This window comes from Propithecus coquereli, unplaced genomic scaffold (assembly GCF_000956105.1).
Source record: "Propithecus coquereli isolate 6110/MARCELLA unplaced genomic scaffold, Pcoq_1.0 Scaffold1, whole genome shotgun sequence".
Lineage (NCBI taxonomy): Eukaryota > Metazoa > Chordata > Mammalia > Primates > Indriidae > Propithecus > Propithecus coquereli.
The window spans coordinates 6,695,095-6,722,829 of record NW_012133857.1 but is presented as its reverse complement, the minus strand read 5'-3'; the positions used below and the strand labels follow the sequence as shown (position 1 = coordinate 6,722,829).

General features: G+C 38.6%; 1 protein-coding gene across 1 annotated transcript in view; it reads right to left on the bottom strand.

Moving 5' to 3' along the window:
• The window catches only part of KRBOX1 (KRAB box domain containing 1), an 89,418-nt gene that overhangs the window by 35,318 nt on the left and 26,365 nt on the right, over window positions 1–27,735 (bottom strand). The gene's annotated exons all lie outside the window — the stretch shown is intronic.

The following is a 27,735-nucleotide window of genomic DNA, read 5'->3' as shown; positions in this document are numbered from 1 at the left end:
CCTTGTTGGGGAGTCCTGGGCTTGGAGTCTACATCCAACAGTTGGATGACCTTCAACCAGCGTGTCCAGTCAAGTTACTCTTGCAAATAATGTCTCCTTTGTCTCTTACTCCCCGGAGGAAGGGTCCATTCTGAGCCTTCTGTCTCCATCTTTCTGGTACCAAGTAGCTATTCGGTAAATGCCTCTGAGTAAAGAAATGAGATAGAAGACTGAGGTTCAAAACTGAATTTACCACACACAAAGCCTGGGTCCTCAGTAAGACAACTTCCCCTCCACCAGCTTCAGGCTCCTCATGGGACAAGTAAGGACCATCTTCCCTGCCCAGCCCGCCTCCCTGGGTTCATGTAAGTTACATCATGTGTTCATGTAAGTTACATCATCCAGGACAGGGCTTTTCCCACGGTAAACTGTCAAAAACATTTGTTGAATCCATGAATGATGAATGAGAAAAAAACTTATTTTGCAGCAGAGAATGCTACCATCCAGTTTATATTCTCAGTTTTCTTCATTCACTGAATTCCTCTATTTTAGAGGACAGCAGTATACTCAGCTAAAAAATATTATGTATTTCACAACCTCCCTTGCAAAAAGGTAAAGCCGGTAAGAAATAAATGGAAGTCATTGGGTGGTGACCACAAAAAGCTCTTAAAGGGGGCTGAGGTCATTTATATTAATGTTCAGCAAATATTCACTCCCCTTCTCCCTGCTGTGAGCAGAGCATGTTTCTTTGCTCCACTGTCGCTGGGCTTGGCCCTGGACTAACTCTGACCAACAGGACGTGAGCAGATAGAGGCATTATATGCGCTTGTGCAGGACTGGTTGGCATTGAATTCTGATGATTCATCATGTGAAGAACAGCATGAAGGTAATTTGATCTTGTGAAACTGAAGTTGTATTCTAAATAAGTTATAGTTTTTAATAAAGATATTGAAAAAATCCTGTTTATCTTGGCTGTCCTTTTCTGGTGATGGTTTTTGTAGTTCTGAAGTTGTCTTACTTCTAAACATCAAGTCATTTTTTGCCGTATGAGTTTTTGTAACAACCTACACAAAACATCAGATGACTCAAGTGTAGTCAGTTTATCCTTTTTCCGAAAGGCTTCTTAATGGCCCTTCAAAGACCATCAGACAGTTTTGGAGAAACAGCAAATAAATTTGTTTTACTGTAATCTTTTTCTCCATTCTAATCCTCAATATATTTCCAAATTAAAGGAGGACATTGCTGTGGACTGAACATTTGTGTCCCCAAAATTCACGTTAAAGTCCTAACCCCCAGTGTGACTGTACTTGGAGATGGGGCCTGTGAGGAAATAATTAAGGTTAAATGAGGTCATAAGGGTGGGGCCCTGATAGGATTAGAGACAGTAGAGTTGGCTCAATTCTTCCACCTCCACCCCCTTGCACACACAAAGAAGAGGTCATGTGAGCAAACAGGGAGAAGGCAGCCATCTGCAACTCAAGGAGAGGGCTCTCACCAGATGCCAACCCTGCTGTCACCTTGTTCTTGGACTTTCAGTCTCCAGAACCATGATCAAATAAATTCTTCTTGTTTAAGCCATACAGTCTCTGATTTTGTTACTGTAGCCCAAGCAGACTAACAAATACCTTTCTTGTCCCACACTTTGAAAATATGATTTTATGGCAGGCCAACATTTTAATTAATGTCTTTTTTTTTTTGAGACACTGTCTCACTCTGTTGCCCAGGCTAGAGTGCCATGGCGGCAGCCTAGCTCACAGCAACCTCAAACTCCTGGGCTCAAGCAATCCTCCTGCCTCAGACTCCTGAGTAGCTGGGACTACAGGCATGTGCCACCATGCCTGGCTAATTTTTTCTATATATTTTTAGTTGTCCAGCTAATTTCTATTTTTTTTTTTTTTTTGAGACACAGTCTCACTCTGTTGCCCAGGCTAGAGTGCCATGGCAGCAGCCTAGCTCACAGCGACCTCGAACTCCTGCGCTCAAGGGATCCTTCTGCCTCAGCCTCCCGAGTAGCTGGGACTACAGATTTTTTTTTCCTATATATTTTTTGTTGTCCAAATAATTTCTTTCTATTTTTAGTAGAGACGGGGTCTCGCTCTTCTCAGGCTGGTCTTGAACTCCTGACCTCGAGCTATCATCCCGCCTCAGCCTCCCAGAGTGCTAGGATTACAGGTGTGAGCCACTGCGCCTGGACTTTAATGTCTTTTCTATGGCTGACAACAATGATAGCCACAACTACAGAGGTGCTTTCCATTTCTATAAAGTCAAAATTCTCATTAAGCACTTCTGTAGGTTTTGAGGAAATTTGAAAGTAGCCAAAAACTTTCATTATAAAAGCCTCCATACCACAGGTAAGCAAATCATACCCCTTTCTAGCAGTGTTGTGTACAAGATATGCAGGTCATTTAGCAGGTAAGGTCTTTTTCTTTTGCTTTATAGACTGGATGGAATTTGCCAAAATTTACATTCACATTGTCTGCTGAATAGGCAGATTGATGAGCAAAGTATGGTTTATATTTGGACAAAATATCAACAATCTTCTATGTTTTCCATAGTTTTATTAAGATTTCAACAGAAATCAAGAAGACAATTTGAAACTCCATTTTTCAAATCAAAGTACCTAACAGCTAAGGGGCACCATTTTTGACACATCACCTGATGTACTGTAGAGAGCATGATTGCTGGTAAGATTTGACAGAATCCGTTATGCACTATAAGAGGCCAAAATATCTATTACAAAATTTTCCCCTTTTGTTTGCCCATAGGAGATTTTAGCTGCAACCTCTGTAATCAGGAAATATAACTTTACTCAGTTTCACAGAGCAATCAAGGGAACAATAAATTAATAATGCATGTTCATTCATGTGGTATGCCCAAGCTAACTCAGTGGCCTCTAATTTCAACTGAGTATTAATGTCTTTTGGGGAAGACAGGGGAAAAAAACATTTTTGATTGATTTAGAGGTATTTTCCTTTCTCATCCTGCACTTACGAGGTTTAGTCTCTGTATGTCTTTTCCTATCTCCTTCTCCACCCTGCCCAATACCAAATTCTTTTCCATACAGTGTGTAGTATGCTCTGTTTTGGTTACTCACCTACTTAATTCAGTCGTATGTATCCTTCCATCTGTCATTAAGTCATTTAGCTTTTTTTCCCCAGCAATATCTGGGTCATGCTGGAAATGGTATGAAAATAGTTCTCATCTTCATTATCTAATTCTCAGAAAAGATGGTCATAATATTCACAATTTTAAAAATTAAACTAGCACTATCTCAATACAAAATACAATAGTTAATTCACAGACAAAATAAAAAACAGACTGTTAACACTCACAATTACAACACACTAACGTACGTTGGACCCTTAAGTCACATCACTTGGAGTGAAGCTACCATGGATATTCCATTATTGTGAGCCACAAATCATGGTTGCCAACATCAATGGTAAAGGAAAAAATAAGCAACAGCAACTAAAAAAGGCAGATAATCTATGCCTTATCCATTTGACACTATAGACAGTATTGCTTTCAGCCCCTATTTTTGGGGCAGCAATGTGGGTTCCATACTTTCTCCCCAATCTCCCCACCCAATACCAAAAACTGAGACTTTTTGTGCCCTGAGGATGGGTTTCCTGAGACATAGGACTTTCAGTGCTAAAACTGGGACGGCACTCACCAAACTGGGACAGTTGGTCACCCTACCTTAGAGGAAGCTCAGGGTCTGTATCAGTTACATCCACTTCCAGAATAGATGGATTCAACTAGCAATGAACTACACTTATTGAGCATCCACAGTATGCCAGGCATAATGCAAAGTCTTTTCATGTACATTTAATATTTTAAAATATTTACAATAGCCATGAAGTAGCTATTATCTTCTCCAATTTATAGATGGATGAACTGAGGCTAAAAATCTAGACTCCATCTCTTCTGGTCTTGGGGAAAGTGGAAAATGGATTTTTGTCTTTCCCTCGGCTAGAGAAGAACCACATCTGAGTAAACCAAGGGTCAGATACGCTGGCAAAGAAGAAGGAATTAGATAACACTAACGGGAAGACAGCACATTATAAAGGGGAGGAGTTAGGGCCTGCTAGTCTCACTATCCCACGCTGCCCCCAGGTCACTCCATTTATTACTAGAAGATTGGGACCTTATTTGATTAAGAGTTGCATCCCTTATGTAGTTGTTCTTAAATTCTTTCCCTAATGGCAGACCAGAGAAAATGCAGACCCCAAGGCATATAACCAGGGATGAGGAATTAAGTCACCTCACAGTTAGCATGTCATTTTTCATCCCAATCCATTACATATACATGTACTTGTTTTAATGTTAAAATAATTAAGTTATTATTAAAATGTTTTAAATACATTTCTGACATTGTGTTTCAGAATCTTCATCTAAAATCACTGCACCAGAAAGCAGTAACTATGGGCAAGCCTCTTAACATTTATAAGCCTCCGGTTTTTATCAAAGAAAATACAACATTATGCTTTCTTTCTTCACTTTTTGAAAGAAATGAGTGAACATAATTTACAGAAAACGTACTCTTTAAGTTTATTACATTTGGGCATAGATCTTTGACATGGATAACCCAAGAGTGTCAATAATTGTATTTTTTCCTAGAATCCTAACACTAGTTCTCACTTGCAAAACAATCACAACATAGCCAGATATAGTGTATCACATTTAAAGGCTAATTTTGGCCCAGTCCAAAGAATTAAGACTGTCACTATCTAATTTTTGTAGTTATTTATGTCGTGTTCCAAGTGTAGGCAACTAGGTAATAAGCATTGATTATTTCAGTGCATGTTAACTTCTATTATCTCCTTACCACTACAGATCTTACAGACACTATAATAAAGAGTCTAACTTCACTACTGATGTTTGACTGCCACACTTATGAGCCCCAATCCCCTTTCACTCTTGCCCCACACCTGGACAAGCCTCTAAGAAAGCCTGTGGGCTCCCTTCCTTAATGCTAGAGGCAAGTTCAAACCACATGAGCCCCTGCAGGCATACTGGGAACCCTCACCCCAGTCCTATCCCCAGCCATAACTTTAAGCCACTCACCTCTCCTTGTCTTAAACCACCTTTACTGGCTTGCGTTCCTGCCCTGCTCTCTCCGCAACACCTCAATATTTAAGTAATAACTTCCCTCATATCCTCCTGGTACATGTGTGGCATCACCAGTTTTGTTTTTTTTTTGTCAATGATCAAATATAAGTAGAAGTATCAAACATCATGAATTTTGACACCCAAACCAATACTGGGTGCATGCGTGGGTGAATGGGTTCCATATCACCCGGCAGAGTGACCTCAACGGATGTGAAAAATATAAAAGGATGTTATGAACAACTTCATGCCAATAAATTTGATGACATGAGCAAAATCTCTGAAAAAATGCAGCCTACCAAAAGTGACACAAGAATAATAGAAAATCTGAATATGGTTAAAGATAGCAAATTCATAATTAAAAGACTTCCCACAAAGAAAACTCTCGGCCCAGGTGACTTGGATGGCTAATTCTTCCAAATATTTAAGGACAAAATAATACCATATAACACAAAGCTTGTCAGAAAATTTTTAAAAAGAGAGAACATTTCCTAATTCATTTGATGAGTCCTGATATCAAAACCTAACAATAATATTATAAGGAGGGAAAATTATACGTCCTTATCTCTCAGGAACACAGACACAAAAGACTTAAAACAAATATCAACAAATAAAGTCTAGCAATATGTATACACACCACACATGTATGTATATATGATGATATATATTATAATATAATCATTAACAAGCAGAGTTTATTTCAAGAATAAAAGTATCATCAATGTAATCTACCACACTAACAAAATAAAATAGGAAAAAAGTGTCATCTCAATAGATTTTGATAAAATTTAAAAATCATTCACAATAAAAAAGAAAAAATTCTCATCAAACTCAAAATAAGAAGGCACTACCTTAATCTGGTAAAGGGTATCTATAAAGAACTTATAGCTAGCATTATACTTAATGGTAAAGTACTGAACTCTTTTTCTTCTGAGTTTAGGGATAAGAAAAGAATCCATTACCACTTGTACTCCATTTTACTGGAGAAATTAGCCAATGCAAAGTAAGAACAAGAAATAAAAGATATAAAAATCAAAAAAGAACAATAAAGATACCATTATTCACAGAAATGTTACTTTGTACGTAAAAATACAAATGAATCCACAAACTACTAGAAATAATAAATGAAGTCATCAAGGTCACCAGATACAAAGTCAAGATATAAAAATCAATTGTATTTCTATAAATGAGCAATAAAAATTTGAAAATAAAATGTAAAAGTATCATTATAGTAACATCAACAATAAATACTCAGAAATAAATAGGGAAATATGTTCAAGATCACTACACTGAAAATTATAAAACCTTCCCGACAGAAATTAAAGAAGACCTAAATAAATGAAGATATATAGCATATATAAGGACAGGAAGACTCAATATTAAAAAGATATCGATCATGTCAAACTCATCTATAGATTCAATCCTAGTAAGTTTATGTTAAAATTAACAAGGTGATATCAAAATTTTACATTAAAATGCAAATGACCTAGTACCTAAAATAATCTCAAAGAATAACAAAGTTAGATCATTCACAATATCAACACTTATTATAAAGCTACTGTTATTAAGAAACCATGATATTGGCGATAGGATAAAGAGACCAAAAGAATAATAAAGAGGCCAGAAATAGGTCAGCATATATATAGGGGGAATTATAATTTTTTCAAAAAATGATGATGGACCACTGGGAAAAAAATGAACTTTGTACCCCCAAAACACACACAATAAATAAAAATTAAATTAAGATGAATCATAGACCTAAATGTAAAAAGTAAAACGATGAAGGCTTTAGAAGAAAACACAACAAAATAGCTGTAAGACCCTGATGTAGGCAAAGGTTTCTTAAACAGGGCACAAAAAACACTAATCATAAAAGATGAAATGATTAATAATAAATTAAACTTTATCAACATAAAGGTTTTTCTCATTAACAAAAGACACTATTAATTAAGAGACTGAAAATGCAAGCCACAGACTGGGAAATTGACAATACATATATCTAATAAAGGATTTTACCCAGAATATGTAAAGAACACTAAATCGTCAGAAAAAAAAAAAAAGACAAACAGCTCAAACGGGAAAAAAATGGCCAAAGATTTGAACATAAAGAATATCCAAATGGCCAAAACACATACAGAAATGGTATTTAACATCATTAGTCATTAGGGAAATAGAAATTAAAATCACAATAATTACCACTATTTCCCCACGAGAATGGCTAATAATAAAAGAGACTAATGAGGAGGAGACTGTGGAGCAACCATGACTCTCACACATTGCTAGAGGCAGTATAAACCAATACAGCTACAGACATACCTCAGAGACATCGTGGGTTCAGTTCCAGACCACCGCAATAAAGTAAATATCACAACGAAGCAAGTCACAAGACTTTTGTGGTTTCCCAGTGCATGTAAAAGTTACGTTTACACTACACTATGGTCTATTAAGTGTGCAATGTCTTACAAAACAATGTACATACCTTAATTTAAAAATGCTTTATTGCTAAAAAATGCTAATGATTATCTGATCCTTCAGGGAGCCATAACCTGGTTGCAGGTGGAAGTTCTTGCCTCCATGTTGATGGCCGCTCGCTCATCAGGGTGGTGGTTGCTGAAGACTGGGGAGGCTGTGGCAATTTCTTAAAATAAGACAACGATGAAGTTGTGAACAGCACCACCGTGTGGCCAACATTCCATATGGAATTGTTCTATGCCTTGATTCAGCCTTGGGCCTTTCCTAGCTACTGTAGACAAAATGAAGACAAATTCAGGGCAATGAGCACATTGGATCCCACAATCTGTCCCTCAGCAAGAATAACCATGGCTATGCGCCCACTGTGTGTTTAGGGCCTCCTAACTTTGTAAATGGGCTCTAATTCAACAACCTTTTGCCACAGGCATCTTATAGACCTCGACCTGAACAAACTTCACCCCACTCCTGTTTACTACCAGCTGACCTTTTAATGTGGGATTCATAAAATACAGTTCTTGCCACAGCCCTTGTCTTCCACCATACATGCATGGCTGCCTATCTACTTGTAGGTCTTTCTGAGCAGTATGAGAACAGATGCCGTGACTGTTCTCACAGCAAACAGAGCAGGAAGCTGAGCTTTCTGTCGTGTCTGAAGGACACAAAGGCCCATCTTCATTAGGATAGTATTTGAAGGCATGGCAGAAAGCACTAGAAAAAAACTCTCTAAACCTTCCCCAAAAAAGTGCTAAGAATTTCTTTCCTGGAAACTGGGAATATTTGAATACATTTCAAAACAACAGCCTTTTCTTTTTCCTCCCCGGCAATCCTTTGGCAACTATGCCTTCCTGACCCCTTGTCTATTTCTCTCTCTCTCCTCTTTCCTTTCTCCCCCACTTGTACCTTTCCCCTACTCAGTCTCCGAATCCCTGCAAGAGGTCATAAGAAGCACTAATGCCCCAAGTTAAAAAAAAAAAAAAAAGGATCTTGAGCACAATGTTTCAGGACGACAGAAAGCGGCACGGGGTCTACTCACCCACCCACACTTCAGTCATGCCAGGTCAGGTGCATCAGGCCCTACAGACACTTTAAAATACAGCCTCAACGTTTACTAAGGAAAAATGGACAAATCCAGAAACAATAGGAGATGTTAAAATAACTAACAGAACAACAGACAAATATTAGTCAAGGTATAAAAGATTTGAAGAATACAAAAACTAAGTAGGCCTAACGGATCCTTATAGAATACTGTATCCAACAATTGTAAAATATATATTCTTTTGAAATATTGAACATTTCCCAAAATTAAACATCCGCTGTACAGTCTCAACATATTTCAAAGGACTGAAATTATACAGAGTATACTCTTTGACAATTATTCAACCAAGCTAGAAATCAGTAACAGAAAATCCTCCTGTGTTTAGAAATTAAGAAATACACATTTAAATAACTCATGGGTCAAAGACTATACTCTGTAGTCGTAACACAAATTAGAAAGTTTTTTGAACTGAATGAAAATGAAGATAAAATTTGAAGATGCAAATAAAGACATGAATACAGGGAACTTTATAGCCTAGATTCACATATTAAAAAATAAAAAGGTAGAAAATCAATGAGTTAAGCACTAGCCTAGTTAGGAAAAAAAAAAAACAAAAACAAAGGATAAGAGGAATAAGTCAGTAAAGATGAGAGTAGAAATTAATAAAATAGAAAACAAACAATAAAGATGGTCATAGTGAAATGCTGGTCTGTTGAAAAGGCCAATAAATTGATAAGCTTCTAATGAGACTGATCAAGAAAAATAAGAAGTCACAAATAACCTATATTATGAATGAAAAAGACATCAGTACAGATTCTATAATCATGAAAAATAAGAGGATATTATGAATAACTTTATACTAGTAAATTTAAAATTTTAACCAGAACAGGGAAAGTTTCAGAAAAATACAACTTACCAAAAAGAAAAAAAGAAGAAAGCAAATCTGAAATAGTCCTATTAAATAGACTGAATCTGTAATTTTTATCTTCCTACAAAGAAATCTCCGAGCTCAGATGCCTTCTGTAGGGGGTCTACAAAATGAACATGGAAAAAACAATGCCAAACTTCATATAAAATCTTTTAGAGAACAGAAGAAAAAAGCATATCTCCCAACTCATTCCATGAGGCTATAATAATCTTAATAGGAAAACCTGATCAGGACAATATAAGAAAGAAAATTTACAGTCCAATTTCATTCATCAGTATGGATGCCAAGATATTATATAAATTAACAGTAAGTCAAACACAGTAACATGTTTTTAAAAAAGCAGGAGCAGGATAATACATCATGACAAATATTAGTTTATTCAGGGATGTAAGATTTAACTTAACAAATCAATCAATTTAATGGGATACATTAATGGATTAAAGGGCAAAAAAGCACATGATCATCTTCATAGACTTAAAAAGAGCATTTGATAAAATGCAACTTCTCTTTCTTCATTATAAATTAAAGAAAAAACCTTACTAAAATAGAACAGAGGGATTTCCCTTAATCTTATGAAAGTACCTATAAAAAGTTAGAGTAAATGATCATACTTAATGAAATTATTGAGATTGGGAAAAAGGTAAGAATGCCCACTACCACCGGTGCTATTCAACATGGTAACCAGAGGTTCTAGCTAGTATAATAAGACAAGAGAAATAAATGAAAACTATGAGGACTGAAAAGACAGAAATAAAATTGTGATTATTTGCAAATGATATAAATCTAAAGTAATCTACATATAAATTATTAGAATAGTTTAGTAAAATAGATGGATATAAACTCAATATAAATATATCAATTTTATTTCTACATAATAGTAATGTTTACCAAATTAAATTTTAAAAATAAACCTGTATTAGTTTTCTATCGCTGCCATAACAAATTATCGTAAACGTTTTGGTTGAAAAACAGCACAGATTTATTATCTTACAGTTCAATAAATCAGAAGTCTGACACAGATCTCATCAGGTGAAAATCAAGGGATCAACAGGGCTGCACTCCTCTCTGGAGGCTCTGGGGGAAGATATATTTCCTTGCCTTTTCCAGCTCCTAGAAGCTGCCTTCATTACGCAGTTTGTGGCTCCCTTCTTTTATCTTTAGAGCCATTATCATTGCCTCACTTGGCTCTTCTTCCAAAGTCACATAACCCTCCGAATACAGCCAGGAAAGGATTTCCAGTTTTAAGGTCTCATGTCATTGGATTGGACCCATGTGGATAATCCAGCATAATCTCCCCATCTCAAGGTCCTTAACCTTAATTGCATCTGCAAAGTCCCTTTTGCCATGTGTTATGGGTAAAAGTAATATATTCGTAGGCTCTGGGGATTAGGACATGGACATCTTTAGGGGGGCATCATTCTGCCGACCACAATACAATTTATAATAACATAAAAATGTTAAGTATCTAGGAATAAATTCATCAAAAGATCTTTAAAATGCCACACATAAAACTATAAAACATTATTGAGGGGGAGTGACCACAAAAAATGGTGGCATAGGAAAATCTAGGAGTTGATCTCTCCACAAAAGCAACCACTGAGCTAGAAAGAGAAATTGGAATCAACTAATTCAGAAATCTGGAACCTGATCAGACACTTAAAACAACCAGGGTAGTGTTTCATAAAGAAAGAGGCTGAAAGGGTTTTTTGTTTTGGTTTTCATCACTGGATGACCACAGATGATGGGTCAGAAACTTTAGTGACCATAAACAAGGAATAATACAATTTGCAAAAATACTTTGGAAAAGTCACAAACGGATGGCTCCAGTACTTAACAAGCAAAAATAAAAAATTCTTGAGTAGTGAGACAATCAGATTTCCAGAGTTACCATTCTGAAATTAATACTCAGAATGTCTGGTCTCAACAAAAAAATTACAAGGCATACAAAGAAGTATAGCCCATTCACAGGCAAAAGAACAATTTTGACAGAAACTATCCCTGAGGAAGCACCAATATTGGAATAACTAGGCAAAAATGTTAAATCATTTATCTTAAATATACACGATGAGCTCAAAACACTGTGGACAAAGAATAAAGAAAATCAGGGAAATGATATATGAACACGGTGAGAGGATCAACAGAAATTACAAAAAGGAATCAAACAGAAATTCTGGGGTTGAAAAGGACAATAACTGAAATGAAAAATTCACTGAAGGGGTTTAATAGCAAATTAGAACAGGCAGAAGAAAGGATCAGGGAACTTGAAAATAAGGCAATTGAAATTACCCAGTCTGAAGAACAGAAAGAAAAAAGAATGCAGAAAAATTCACAGAGCCTGAGGGACCCTTGGGACACCTTCAATTTTGCCAGTATGCATCACAGAAATCCCGGTGTGAAAAGACAGAGAAAATGAGAGAGAAAAAATACTTGAAGAAACAAAGGTGGAAAACTTCCCAAATCTGATGAAAGACATGAATATACAAATCCAAGAATCTCAATGAACTTCAAGCAGGATAAACTCAAAGAGATCCACAATGAGACACACTATAGTCAAGCTGTGGAAACCCAAAGGCAAAGAGAGGACTTTGAAAGCAGCAAGAGAGAAGCAATTCAAGGGATCTTTGATCAGATTAACAGCTGATTTCTCATCAGAAATCATGGGGGACAGAGGCAATGGGATGACATATTTTAAGTCCTGAAAGAAAGAAAACATCTTTCAACCAAGAAATCTGTATCAAGCAAAATGATCCTTCAAAATTAAAGAAGATCAAGATACTTTCGGATTAAAAAAAGCTGAGGGAGTTCATTGTCAGTAGAACTGCCAAATAAATGATAAAGGGAGTCCGTCAGGGTGAAATAAAAGGGCATAAGACAATAACTCAAAACTACAGAAAAAATAAAGAATCCCTGTGCTATGGATTAAATACTGTGTGCCTTCAAATTCATATTGTAATCCTAACCCCCAAGGGTTATTATGTATATTAGGAGGTAGGGCCTTTGGCTCCACCCTCATGAATGGGATTAGTGCCCTTATAAAAGAGACCTATAAAAGCTCCTTTGTCCCTTCCACCACGTGAGGACATAGCAAGACGACAGCCATCTATCAACCAAAGAAGTGGGTCCTCACCAGACACCAAATGTGCCAGTATCTTGATCCTGGACTTCCTAGCCTCTGTGAGAAATATATTCCTGCTGTTTATAAGCTACCTAGTCTATAGTATTTTGTTATAGAAGCCTGAATGAACTAAGGCAACTAGTAAAGATAACTACATATGTAAATATATTAATAAAAGCCAGTATTATTGTACTTTTGACGTGTAATTCCTTTTTTTCTATATAATTAAAAAAGGCAAATGCATAAAACAGTAACTACAAAATTTATGTTAATGGATTTAATCTGTGACAATAACAATATAAAGGGGGAAGGATGGAGATGTATAGGAGCAGTGTTTGAATACTGTTGAATTCAGTCCAAGTTCACGAAACAAGATATCTAATCTTGAGGGGTTGGTTGTTTGTTTGTAATTCTTGTTTCTATTTTTAAGACTAGCTTCCTGGGAAATACTCCTGGGTTAGCACAGCTTGGTGGTCAGCCCATGGCTAGTCAGAGGTGTACTTAAACACCTTAAGCCAGTTAGGCTTCCACCTTTTGCTATTACATCTCTGTGTGTGTCTGTGTGTGTTTGGAATTTGATCAAATTTTAGGCAGTTTAGTCTGCCTTGGCTTTTACTTTCTGTGTGCTTAAGGCCTCACATACAGCCAAGGAGGATGGAACACTGGGGCCCTCTCCAGTTCCTCCCATGTGCATAGACTTGAACAAGTGTGCCACATTCCAGGCTACTAGGGAAGTGTAAAAGCTTAATAAGGCTGATTATGGCCATTTTGTTCCTTGGAACTCTCTGCTGAGTTTCTTGCTGGCCTGATGCCTGCCCCAACCGGCATCACAACTTCCAGCTAGCTAAAATGTTAGCCTTCCTGGACTGTCTGCTATTGTTCCTAGACTATCCCACTATTGTTCTCAACACTCCTTGGCATGCATTTTTCCATGCTCACTACTGCCTAAATGAGCCACTCCAGCAGCAAGCTGCCCAGACAGTCCTCACAGCCTGCACTGTAGAACTACCAGCCACAGAGCTGGATTTGGGGAGTGAGAATCACCCCAGACAAAAACAACACAGACTCCCACTGAGGTTCAATAGGTTTTCTTGAATAAATACTTCTCAATTTGATGTACGCCTTGGTCAATTTACAGCATCCCAAAGTAACTGATAACATTTCATTTTCGGTTTCATTGTTTTCAAGGTAGGGTATTTGCCAAGCTCCTTGTTTATATAGTCCAGAGGTCCTGCCGCTTACTCCAATTCACTTTTCATTGCACAAAACAAGTCTCATGGCCAAGCTCGACTTAGTGAGAAGTATGAATCCTCCCCCACAGAGAATGAGTGAATCTTTGGTGAATAGTTACACAACCTACTGCGTACGTTTCTCTTGATCCCTCACTGCCCATCTGGATGGTCTCCCCTCAGATAGTAAGCTCCCACGTTGGTTGACGCAAGTTGATATTTCCATTCGGAGATCTATCAGATTCAGAAATTAGGGAGCAGTCTGCAGGACGCATTTCATGCCACCAATCCACCAGGTGCTGGCTTTATAAGTTTTCTCTTTGACCCAGACGCCCTGTGATATGGCCATGTTATGTGTAGTTTCCTTCCTTCCTTTTCCTATTCCTCCAAGTCAGAGAAAAGACCTTTGGCATTGTTTGGTAGAGCTTCTGTTGCTAATGGGCTTTTGCAACAAATACCCATAGTCACTTAGCATGCCCTACCTAGCGCCTCCAAACTCAGGGACATTAGTAAAAACTTGCACGGATATTCTCTACTTGTTCTAAACTTTCTCAGAAAAAGCTTTGAGTCTTTCTCAGAAAAGACTTCAGTCCAGACCCATCTACACTAGCCTGATGAACGTCCTTAAGTAGAGGCAATAGGGTGGTGCTATGGTCTGAATGCGTCCCCCCAAATTCATGTGTTAGACATTTAATCCCCAATGTTGTGTTGAGGTGGGCCTTTTGGGAGGTGTTTAGGTCTGACTTCATAAACATATTAATGCTTTCATAAATGTATAAAAGGCTTGACAGAAGGAGTCTGATTCCCTCTTGCCCTTCTGTCTTCAGTCATGTGAGAACACACTGTTCCTTCCCTCTGGAGGACACAGCACTCAAGGCACCACCTTGGACGCCAAGACCATACCCTTGCCAGACACCAAACTTGCCAGTGCCTTGATCTTGGACTTCCTAGTCTCCAGAACTGTGAGAAATCAGCTATTCTTTATAAATTACCTTGTCTCAGGTATTCCGTTAGGGCAGCACAAACGGACTGTAAGACAAGTGGTATGTTGGTATTTGCTCTCTTCTTTTTATGTAGTCTTTTATTCTTTCAGGTCAAGATCAGGCCACACGGGAGGGGAGTTAGAGCTCGATGTCTGTGTTCAAGTGATCATCTTATCTTGAATTGAAATATTTTGAATGATATTTTAAAACACAGAATTTAAACAAATTTTCAACTCGTCTATTACATCCCAATCGGCTGCAAGTTTGAGGATACAGTGGTTTATAATGACTAACTCACTTTCTAGCATTGTTAACAATGCTAGTTCAGTTCCCACTGTGCTAGAAAACTCAGTAAAAAGCAAACTACCGTTTGTCTTATAACAGGCTTCTCTAAGATCTCAGTCTGCCTGGAGCAAAAACACTTTATTAAAGTCCAATCCAATAATATGGTCCTACCAAAACATTGCCTCGGACATTATCTTAGTAATTCTCCAGCTCCAAATCTCTATTTCAGGGCTTCTCCTTCCTTCCAGTTGCTGGTCCAGTGGTTGGTTCTCTTGGCATGGATGAACTTCAGTGCAGATTCTATCATGGGGTGCTACATTAGACTCAGGTGCCCAATTAGGTATAAGCAGTTTCTTGGCATAGGCAATCCTACTGAGGTACAACCACCTGTCCTAAACAGTCCACCCCAACATCTCTGATAGATTTCTCTCACCACAGAGAGATCTATGGATCTGTCAAGCCACTTTAGGTTCCCATTTCCATAGCCTACCTTATACCTACTGCAAACATTGTCATCCTCCTACGCCAAACTCCACTCAGCAGAAACAGTCATGGCTAAGTCATGGCACGGAAAAAAGAATGGTCTCTCCTGCCACTCTGCCCCAACATCTCCACAGCAGTATAGGATGTACCTACTGATTCTGATTCTCATGATCACAAACCCCAGATGAGGGAACTTGGCCTTCAGTTTAGTCACCTTACCCCCAGCGCCCACAGGACTCTCTCGCCTCTCACTCTACTTCTCCCCTGAATTATCCAGGGAGGGAGAGAGGTAGTAGGGATGATTTTTACCAAACTCTCCCTCCAACCCTCTTTATAAATCTACCTCTGTTTCAGAGGGAGAAGAAATTAGTTTCTCTGCGTCACAAATTTCCTCCAATTATTTTGGCTTCACAACGGGCAAATGCTGTTTGATCTTCATAATTGTTGAGTCAAGGTCTTTGTGCTCTATCTTCAGTGGAGATCTGTCTCCACAGTAATCAACACCTCAATTCCTGGCTTCACCAAAAGGTGAAGTGAAGAAGTCAGTCCGTAAGATAGAGAGAAAGAGAACTTTGCAATAATGCTTCATACCAATGTTGTTACACAATGTTCCCTCACTTTTTCAATGTTAAGATTTGATGACCTCCATAAAAGCATGAAAAATATGTACAGAGAATTTTTTAGGGCAGTGAAAAATATTCTGTACAATACTATAATGATATATACATGTTATCATACATTTGTCCAAACCCACAGAATGTACAACACCAAGTGTGAACCCTAAGGTATTAACTACCTACTTTGGGTGATGATGGTGTGTCAATGACGGTTCATCAATTATAGTAAATGTACCTTCTGGTAAGGAATACTGATAAGAGGGGAGGCTATATGTTGGGATAAGGGGTATATGGGAAATCTCTGTATTTGCCTTGTTGTGAACCTAAAACCGATCTTAAAAAATAAAGTCTTTGGATAAAAGAAAAAAAGACATGTGGAAGAATGAATGAGCGCACACCAGATTAACATTTAAAAAAAAATCTAGGTGATGGTTACATGGTATTTAGACTTAACCCTTTTTAAATTATGAAGTATTTTAAATATTCGTAAAAGTACAGAGAATATTGAAACACATGTATTTGAAACAGACTCAGTGAATGAATAACGGTTCTATCAGAAATTAAAATAATCTCCAAGCAACGAATTAATAGCATAACACACTGCTGGGAAGAAGAAAAAAAAAGATTTAATGATTAATGGAGGAAAACAGAAAGCCTGGAAATCAAACCTATTCTAAGTTAGAATTTAAACACATGATTATGGGGACCACGATAAAGCAATGAGTCTCGGAATACTTATTTACTTATGGGAATAACTTCAAGTATTTTAAAATAAACTCCAGGTGATTAGATGGTTTTAAATTAAATCGTATCATTTAAATACAGCATAAAATAGAAACGAGGAGTTATAACTTCTCTGGAGGTTAATGATGGGTTTTTACATATGGCATTAAAGATCTCAAATTCTTAAGCAAAACATTAAGAATTCAGGGCTCGGAAGGCATGGCATGAAGAGAAAATTTTTACAGTATAATTAAAACGACTAAACTAACAGAAAAACATTCAACCTCACAAATTATGGTCAAGGAATATAAATAAAAACAAACAAGTATCATTTTATACTAATTAAATTTTTTATAGTTTTAAATTATAATACCTAGTACTGATAAGACTGAAATCAAGTGCTGTACTCATACATTTCTGACAGCAGAGTAAATTCGTACCCATCTTTTAAAAAGGTAATATGGCAGCATGTTTCCAAAATAAAGTGATTACATCTTTGCATTTGGTTAGTATCATTCCTGGGAATTTATTTCAAGGAAATCATTCAAAAGAAGGAGGAAAAAAAACTATATTCGCCACATTGTTGACAGCAACATCATTGACAATAGCTCACAAACAGAAATTTCCTAATGTCCATCAATGCGCTTCAATAGAAATGAACTACCACATACTGGATGGATGCTGGAGGGAAAAAATATGATTAAGACACAGTCTCTACCCTAAAAAGATTTCAAAAATTTGGAGAGGGGAATAAAGAAGGGTACTTTTACTCACAAACAAATTGTAAGGGGTATACAGAATTGGGGAAAAGAGATCTTTCACCACTAACGGAAGACTGACCCGTTCCTCTCTGAAACGTAAAAAAAAAGAAAAAAAAAGAGGGGGGGGAGAGAAGATGCTTAAGACAATAATAATGAAAGAAAAGCAAAACACAACATTATATCTGTTATGGTTCAATTATATACACATATGTACAAGAGCTAGCAATGCACATAGAGCAATAAAAATAGGGATCTACTGGGATAGTGGAATTGGAGGTACATTTTTCTTCATATGTTACCTAAAGTAGTTATATTTGTACACTACTGAGGTAAATTTTTCCTTCTCCTATGATAATATTCATAATGTATAAACATTGAATTATGTAGACTACATAATACCAATGTCATAATCAAATGAAACTGAGATCCCAGTATATATAGCTTAAAATTCATTCAATTTTTAGCAAGTCCAAGTGGTTATCACCTTCTTGGCACATCTGCCTATCTCAACAGTTGGCCTGCTACATACACAACCTGACCCTCACACAAACATTCATTTATGTACCATCGGTTTCCAAACAACATGGCTGGAAACGAACCCTCTTCCCCATCCCCAAGCTGCGGTCAAGTCTACAATTGCTCTTCCCTAGCCCTCTCTTTCCTATTTCCATTTTTTCTTTAAGTTCCCGACCCCTCGCCAGAAAGGCTCTTGAGCAAGATCTTCAGCTGCAACCCAATTCTGAGCATGAAGATAGACAGAGGCTGTAGCTGGATCATGAGAGATCTTTCGGCAGTGCAGGAACAGAAGTGAGGAAGAGAAGCTTGGGATCTCTGATTTCAGAGATCCTAGCTTACGGTAGAAAAGCTCCAATAGGGGTACATGAACAAGGGAAGTACTGCAACCGTGATCACATGTGTGGATCCTGGCGTCACTCTCTAGTTTTGAATTCTGACCTCTCAATAAGCATTCATCTGTAACATGCTGACAGCAATTACCCCTTACCTCACACTTACTGTAGGACTGAGATAAAGCATAACGCAGGACCTGGTTCATGGTAAATGCTCAATAAATGGCAGCGTAACTATTGTTATTTCTGTTACACTGAGAAGAGGACTTCCTGGACAGCCCTGTTCCCTATAACAGGCCCACTGCTCATAAAAGGGAAGCATCAAAACATGTTGTGGGTAGCACAGGGCAGGCCACATCAGCAATTGTCTCTGAGCATTCTCTACAACCTGCACTCCCACCTCCCCTTTGCCTGTTATGCACTACACCCCACAAGGACACTCAGGGCTGCCAGTGGCAGGCAGTTATTGATGTCATCACAGCTAGATATCCGAAATTTCAGCCATATACCCAAACCGGACACCCCAGGACAGCCCACGCTGGAGGTTTCTAAGCCTGACTCCTAGCCAATTTTTCCTTGATTCGCTCTCTAAAGTAGACTTTTTTTCACAGTATCCCCTTCACGACATCTTCAGAGTTTATTTAAGAGCCTATCTTTACTACGATGCAACAATTTGGGAGATAAAAATTACAGCTGACATAAAACATAATTACACAAGCTCAATAAGCACAGGTCTTATTCAAGAAGAGTTCTTGATGGTACTGGTCGTCCCTCTGAGAATTTCACACTACAGCCCAGTGCCTACTTCCCAAGCTCTTGTCCAATCACACTACTTCTCACTCCAGGGTCTAACGGAGTTCCTTTCAGCCCCCAAGATCCCAGGAAAAGCAACGCCTTTGGCCCCAAGTTACTCCGACTACAGGGCCAACCGATTCTCTTCAATTGTTCAACCCGTGAACCCGGCAGGATCTTGATTTGATCCATAAAGATACAGTCCGATGCCCTATCAAAGGGGTGGTTTGTGCACTGGTGTCCGTCTGTGGACTGCTTCTTACTGGTCTGCAAGTGCAGAAATTGAGACTAAATGTTTAAAAATTTATGTAGCAATTTGACATTGCCAAGACATCTAAGCATATGATTAGTAAATTCGTCTCACACAGCGTTTATGCCAGTTTTGAACCCACGTGATGACTCACGTGTAGCATAAGCTATTAGTCATATGCAATAGAAGCATTTATCTTTGAAAGATTAGTGGGGGATGCGGAGTGGGTAGTATGAAAAGCACTCTTAACCTCTTAACTCAGTTTTCCAAAGCGGACCCAGAAAATCTTATCATACTGGTTAACTGTCTTTTTGATTTCACGCAACAATTTTTAAAACATGAATGCTGGGTAGAGGGAACAAATATAGCATGGTCATCTTCTTATTTTGTAATAAAGGACATTTAAAAACAAAGCACAACTATAACAAAAGCCTACAATGCTCATGATTATTTCATGAAGGATAAGTTTAATGTCAAAAGCAGAAAGGACAACGTCAGTGTAAGTTTCCAAGAACTGTGGGTCATCTTATGTGGAAATATACAGCTTCTATATACATAGATTTCTACAACATTTTCCTCATCTTCTCACTTCAAATTAGTGGAAACGTCATGGACTTTCACTGGTCTACAGACTCCCAAGTTAGAACTACTGTTCGATCTAGTTTTCCTGGCTCCTATTTCACCTACCCTTAATTCCTCCCATGCTGCCAGGGACCTTGCTAGAATGCAAATCAATCACACATCTAGCCCTACCAACTCCTGATTGGCTTCCTCTGGCAAGGATGAAGTTCAATCTCCTTAGCATGGCATACTAGCTTCTGAGTGATTTATGTGTTGCTCATCTCTCCAGCATTAATTCTTAAAGTAATCCCCAGCATCATGCTAAACATTTTTAGCTCCCTAGTATGTTCACACAGCCCAATATGCCTCAAACACAAGGAGTTCCATGAGTTCCATGCGGGCTGGTAATAACGAATATGTGAAATTAATATAATCCACTGGGTCCCAGCATAACACACAAGACTGTTTTATGGGAGCACTCAGTCTCCTTTATCTTCTCCTTGACCTGGGTTATTTTCCTCTCAATCTCAAGGTCAGATCTTAAGAACAAGTACCCTTTTCACCAGATATCCAGAAACAGTCCACGGGGACTACCCATCATCTGTCACTTACAATGTAGTTACCAGATAACGTACTCAGGCCACAAGCGCCACATTCCAGGCAGCAGTGTGGCCCTGCAGGGACGTTTCTTCTGCTCTCTGACTGATGCTCCCTATCCTGTGGTTCCCAAACCTTTTTGCTTTTTAAATAAACCTGGCGACTCCACTGAGGCTCTTGTTTTTCTTAGCACATGGTATCTCTCCCCTAGGCCACTTCTCTAAGTGACAATGCTGCTTTCAGCTACGAGACCTTGTTCTGAGTTCACACTTTCTACCCTTGGATAACATGGTCTCTAAACAGGTTGTGACTGTTCTGACTCAAGGTCATCAATATCTAGCTCACTTAACATTTTTCCATTTATTTCCCACAGCAAAACTTTTGACTACAACAAAAGGTAACACTGGCGAAGAAGAGACAGCAGAAAGGGAGTTCATCTATCACCCTATGCCTGAAAATGTCATCTAGAAGGAGTCCACCTACAAAGGCTTACACCTTTTCACGAATGAAGCTACTCTACTCAGTTATGGAGAGAAGAAAAGACAGGCAGATGAAAACTAGAGAGAAAATTATTCCTTTGGACCTAGAAAAGATGTCTCATATGGAAAAATAACATACCGACTTTATAATAAATCAGTAGCTGGCGGGATGTCAAATGAACCCAGTTGCTGGTATCCCTTGAGTATGGCACCCCTGATTAAATCAGCCCTGAAAAAGTAAAGCCGATAACCAGTTCCCATTTATAATACAAGCAGGTTGCAGCTTCCTATGAGGTCCAGGCATAAACCCCTCTATACAAGGTCTTTTTCTTACGGCAAGACCTTCAGTTTCCATTTGAATCTCTCCTTTCCTGAGTTGAGTGAAATTTCTCATTTCTACCATTCCTATACTTTACACTCAAATGGTCATGCCATGCATTCACTTACAGTGGAAATGTATTCATATTTTCTGACCTTTTCTTCATCTAATCATGTGATTCCAACTGTTGAGAAGAAGTGACAACTTGGCGGCAACAGACAAAAGACAAAAACTTGAGTCCACTACGGGGGGTGGAAATCTCAGCATATAATTGAGTAGTGAGTACACTGCAGCCATCTACAGAAAGGCAATGATGCAAGGTGGAGGAGGGTGCATGTAAGACTGAGTGCGAAAGGCAGTAGCAAAGTTGCAGACTTCAAAGGGCCACGTTAAGTTGAGAAAAGATCACAGAGGCGGGAGAGAAGTGGAAAAGGCATAGGGGGGAGTAGAAGGAGCAAGGGCTCTGAGGTAGGAAGTGAGAGGGTGTGTGACATAGAGAGTGGGGAGAAAGAACTGGCTGAAGCAGAGACAGCCCTTTGGGGAGAGGCAAGACAGGGCTGAATTGGCATGACCAGGCCAAGGAGAGGGCCTTACAAACGGCACTTGGGGAATACAAGACCCAACAATTTCATTTAAAAGTTTCTCTCCTGAATGAATACTCTGATGGTGAATGAAGAGTTTCCCACAATCCTTACATTCATACTGTCCTTCTGTATCATGGAGTCTCTGATGCTGCTCCAATCCCGAACTCTCTGAATCTTTGAAATCTGTCTTGCGAGGGTGGATTTGCTCATGTTCATGTCAATCTAAATTGCCTTTCAGCCTGGAAGGCCTTCCCACATTCCTTAAATCTATAGGCTTTCTTACCAGAGTGAATTTTCTGATGCCGGACAAGGTTTGAGCTCCGGGTAAAGGTTTTCTCACACTCTAGACAGCGGTAAGGTCTCTCTCCAGTGTGTAGCAATTGGTGGTGAATGAGCTGTGAGCTCACACGAAAAGCTTTGCCACGTTCCTTATACACATATGGTTTCTCACCAGTATGAGTTCTCTGATCCCAAAGAAAAGTATTTTTCCCACTGAAAGCCTTACCACAATCCTTGCGTTTAAAGGGTATGCATTCTCTGATGATGAAAGAGTGCAGATTTGAAAACAGAGGCTTTGCCACACCCCGTACACTCATGGAGCCTCTCCCCAGTGTGGATTTGCCAGTGCAGTGGAAGCTGGACCTGAAAGCCTGGCACACATAGGGGCACTTCCCAGTGTGGATCCCGTGGTGATGTATAAAACTGGAGTTGAAGCAAAAGGCTTCTTCTCTCCAGTGTGAATTTGCTGGTGTGCTGTGAACTGGGAGTTGCCCCAGAATGCTTTGCCACACTCCTTGCATACACAGGGTTGCTTTCTACTGTGGATCCTTTGGTGCTGAACAAAAGTGGAATTAAGGCTAAAGGCTTTGCCACATTCCTTACATTGATATGGCTTTTCTCTAGTGTAGTTTTTCCAATGCTGAAAACAGTCTGAACTGTGACTGCAATGATTGTCCCATACATCAGATTGACAGGAAATCTGTAAACCTGCTACTTGCAGATGTGTTTCAGGCTGAGAACTAAGACCAACATTTCTTTTTAATTTCTTTTGTGGATAGCTTCTACTTTCTACATAAAGTTTCTCATTATTGACTATCTGCTTCACAGACTCTCCCATTTTTATTCATTTCATCCCTTTGAAATTTCCTCTATGTCTCTCTAACTTGCCCTCTGACTTGCAGATTTCTTGAAAATCAGGTCCCCCTTTCAGATATTCGCCTAATACCATGCCACAGAAATTATTTGTTTTGAAGTCAAATGCTCATTCGCAGCCCAGGTTTTTTCACCTGGTAAGAAAAGAAGAAATACACGAAAATACTACCTCTCAGCAAACATTTTCTGTAAAGGGCTAGATGGTAAATATTTTAGGCTCTTCGGGCCGTACAGTTTCTGTTGCAAGTACTCAACTTGATTATAATGTGAAAGCAACCACAGACAATATGTCAATGAATGAATGTGTCTGCATTCTAATAAAACTTCATTTACGGACAATGAAATTTGAATTTCGTACAATTTTCATTTGTAACAAAATATTATCCTTCTTTTGATTCCCTTCAACCACCAAAAAAATTCAACCATTCTTATTTGCAGGCCATACACAGAAAGACAGGCAGGAGGCCAGATATGGGCATATGAGCCATGGCTTGCCTGAACTGATCAGCAAGTGAGATTAATATGCCCTATATTAGTACCCAGCTTTACATGCTTATAAAATGCCTTTAGAGCATGTAGGGAATGAGGTGATGCAAGGAAACGTCCTGAATCCCAAGAGGGAAGAGAAAGCTTTATCAGCATTTAGAAATTCAAAGAGAGTTTTCAGAGATGAAAAGGTAGCCAAGAAGGTAAGAAGAGTCAATAAAGGAAGGTCGTGGGCTATGGGAATGAGTGATAGTGTAAAAATCCTGAGAACAAACAGGGATGGGAAAATGAAATAGAGGGCTCAGACAGGACAGAAAACGAACAGGGAAAGAATTGGAAAAATAAAGTTAGGAGAGAATCTCTTTAATCAAGTGAAAAACAACAAAAAATATCAAGTAACTATATCAAATGTTATGGCATAAATGAGAAAAGTATGAGATTGTTCCTGCTATCAGGAAGCCTGTGATTGACTTGGGAGATATAAGTAATATACGTAAAATAGTTAGAGAACATAGCATTGGATTTGGAGAACACAGAACTAACTTCCCACCCAAAATAACTTTACCCACGAATCATGATGCCACCAAGTCTTTGCCGCTCCAGACTGACTATGAGTCAGTATTTCCCTAGATGTAGCCCTTACATCCTCTGCATCAGAACCACCTGTAATACTCTGTTAAACATGCAGATTCCTCGGCTACACAATGGATAGGGTTGGGCCAACAGTAAGCGTTTTAACAAAGTCTCAGGTGAGATGTATGCACACCACCATTTAAAAAGAGCTGCTCGGCCGGGCTCGGTGGCTCACGCCTGTAATCCTAGCTCTCTGGGAGGCCGAGGCGGGCAGATTGTTTGAGCTCAGGAGTTCGAAACCAGCCTGAGCAAGAGCGAGACCCCATCTCTACTAAAAATAGAAAGAAATAAATTGGACAACTAAAAATATATAGAAAATATTAGCCGGGCATGGTGGCGCATGCCAGCTACTCGGGAGGCTGAGGCAGGAGGATCGCTTGAGCCCAGGAGTTTGAGGTTGCTGTGAGCTAGGATGACGCCACGGCCCTCTAGCCCGGGCAACACAGTGAGACTCTGTCTCAAAAAAAAAAAGAGCTGCTCTAGGAGAATGGACTCAGATTTACTTCACCAGATATAAGTTACTCCCTGAAGGGTTAGTAAGTCATAAGCCTACTGAAATAATGATCTATGAATTTCTAGAGGATCACTTTTCACTCTTGTGAAAAGCCTCAGAAATGCAATAGAAGTTCTCTCAAAACAAAGACTGGATGTGGTAGAGGGAGGCAAGAAGCAAGTATCCCTGCACTCACCACCATGGATGCCCCTCATACCCTCTCTGGACAAAGCACCCTGAAGATCTCAGCCCCAAGGCTCTTCCCCTTGCTCCAGATGAGAACAACAGCAAGTCTTGAAAATGGACACTCTGCCAGGGATTAAGGACAAACAAACCAGGGAGAAAGAGGATGCAGCTAGAGCCCTTTATAAGATAAGCAGACCCACACAGGCTGAAATTAACATGAGCAAAGGCAATAACTAGTAATTACTGAGCGTGTATCAGGTGCCAAATATATGGATTACCTTGCTTGTTGGATGAGGCAGGCACTACTGCTATCTCAATTTTATACATAAGAAACATGACACAAAGCCACATAGCTAATAACCAGCACTCTGGCTCCCAAGAGTGTGCTCTTAAGCACTCTGCCTCCGAGATGCAGTGCTGAATAGACCTGTGCTGCTTTCTTAACAGCAAACTTCACAAGAGCAAACTAAACTCAAAAGCAAGAGGAGAGAAGGAAATAATAAATTTTAGAGAGGAATAAAAATAAAATAGAGACCAGGAAAACACTAGAGAAAATAAAACCAAAAGTTGGTTATTTGAAATGATCAACGATATTGAGAAAGTTTTATCTAGGGTTACCAAAAAAAAAAAAAAAGAAAGATGACTCAGATTATTAAAACCAAAAATGAAAGACGGAACATTACTAAAGAGTAAAAAATTGTGACAAGATGATATGAATAACTGTATACCAAGAAATAGATAACTTAGATGAAATGAACCAGTTCCTAGAAAGATAAAAGCTACCTTAAGTGACTGGAAAATCAGAATAGACCTTCAAGAAAGAAATTGAATAAGTAATTTTAAACTTCCCATAGATAAAATCCCAGGTTCACATGGCTTCACTGTGAATTCTATAGAATATTTAAAGATTAATACTAATTGTTGACAAACTCTTTCAAAAATATAAGAAGAGGAGCCAGGAGAAGTGGCTCATGCCTGTAATCCCAGCACATTGGAAGGCAGAGGCTGAGGCTGGAGGATTGGTTGGGGCCACGAGTTCGAGACCAGCCTGGGTAACATAGTGAGATCTCATCTCTACAAAGCATTTTTTAAAAATTAGCCAGGCATGATTGTGTACACCTGCAGTCCCAGCTACTCAGGAGGCTGAGGTGGGAGGATCACTTGAGCCCAGGAGTTCAAGGCTGCAGCAGTGATCTATGATCGCAACACTACACTTTAGCCTGGGTGACCAAGACCCTGTCTCTCTTAAAACAAACAAACAAACAAAAATACAAGAAGAAGGAATACTTCCCAACTCATTCTATGAGGCCAATTATTACCCTGATACCAAAATCAGATAAAAATACCACAAGAAAACTACAAACTAATATATCTTAGGACTATAAAGGGAAAAAATCCTGAAAATAACACTAGCAACATGCAAAAAGGACTGTACGCCATCATCATTTGTGAATTAGTCAAGGAATGCAAAGTGGGGTTCAACACACAAAAATAAATGTAGTATAGCATATTACATAGGATAAGGGACAAGAACCACATGGCTACCTTAATAGTCACAGAACATCATTTCACAAACCCTAACACCATTTCATGAGAACAACTCAACAAATTAGGAACTTCCACCACCTTATAAAGAGTATTTATAAGAAAACCACAGCTAACATCATACTTAATGGTAAAGAACCAAATGCTTTCCCCCTAAGATCAGGAATAAAAATGTCTACTCTTGCAACTTTTATTCAACATTGTGCTGAAAGTTCTAGCCAGGGTAATTAGGCAAGAAAAAAATAATAAAAGTCGTTTAAATTAGAAAGGGAAGAAGTAAAACTGTCCCTATTTGCAGATGACATAATTTTGTTTATAGAAAATACGAAGGAACTCCATCAAAATTTAAAACTTTGTACTTCAAAGGACATTAAGAAAGTGAAAAGACAATCCATAAAATGGGATGAAATATTTGCAAATCATGTATCTGATAAGGATTCAGGATCCAGAATGTGTTAGAATTCTTACAACACAAAAATAAAAGGACAAGTAACCCAATTCAAAAATGTGCAGAGTTTTAACAGACATTTCTTCCAAAGATCATACACAAATGCCCAATAAACCCGTGAAAAGATGCTCAACATCATTAGTCATTAAAGAAATGCAAATCAAAACCGCAATGAGATATCACTTCACACCACTAGGATGGCTATAATCAAAAAGATAGACAATAGTAAGTGCTGGTGAGGATGTGGACAATCTGAAAAATTTAAACGGGTCAGCCACTTTAGAAAAGTTTCGGCATTCCTCAAAACGTTAAACAAGGAGTTACCATATGACCCAGGAAGGATATATCTAGAGTATATACCCATGAGAAACAAAAACACACGTCTGCACTAAAACTTGTACGTTAATGCTCACGACACCATTATTTATAATGTGCAAGCACTACAAACAAAATGTGGTATTATCCACTCAACAGATACTATCCACACATAAAAAAGAATGAAGTACTGATACATGTTACAAAATGGATGAACCCCGAAAACACTACGTTAAGCGAAAGCCAGTTGCGGAAGACTACATATCATATGACGGCATTAATGTCCCACATCCACAGTAGGCAAAATCATAGAAATAGAAAGTAGGT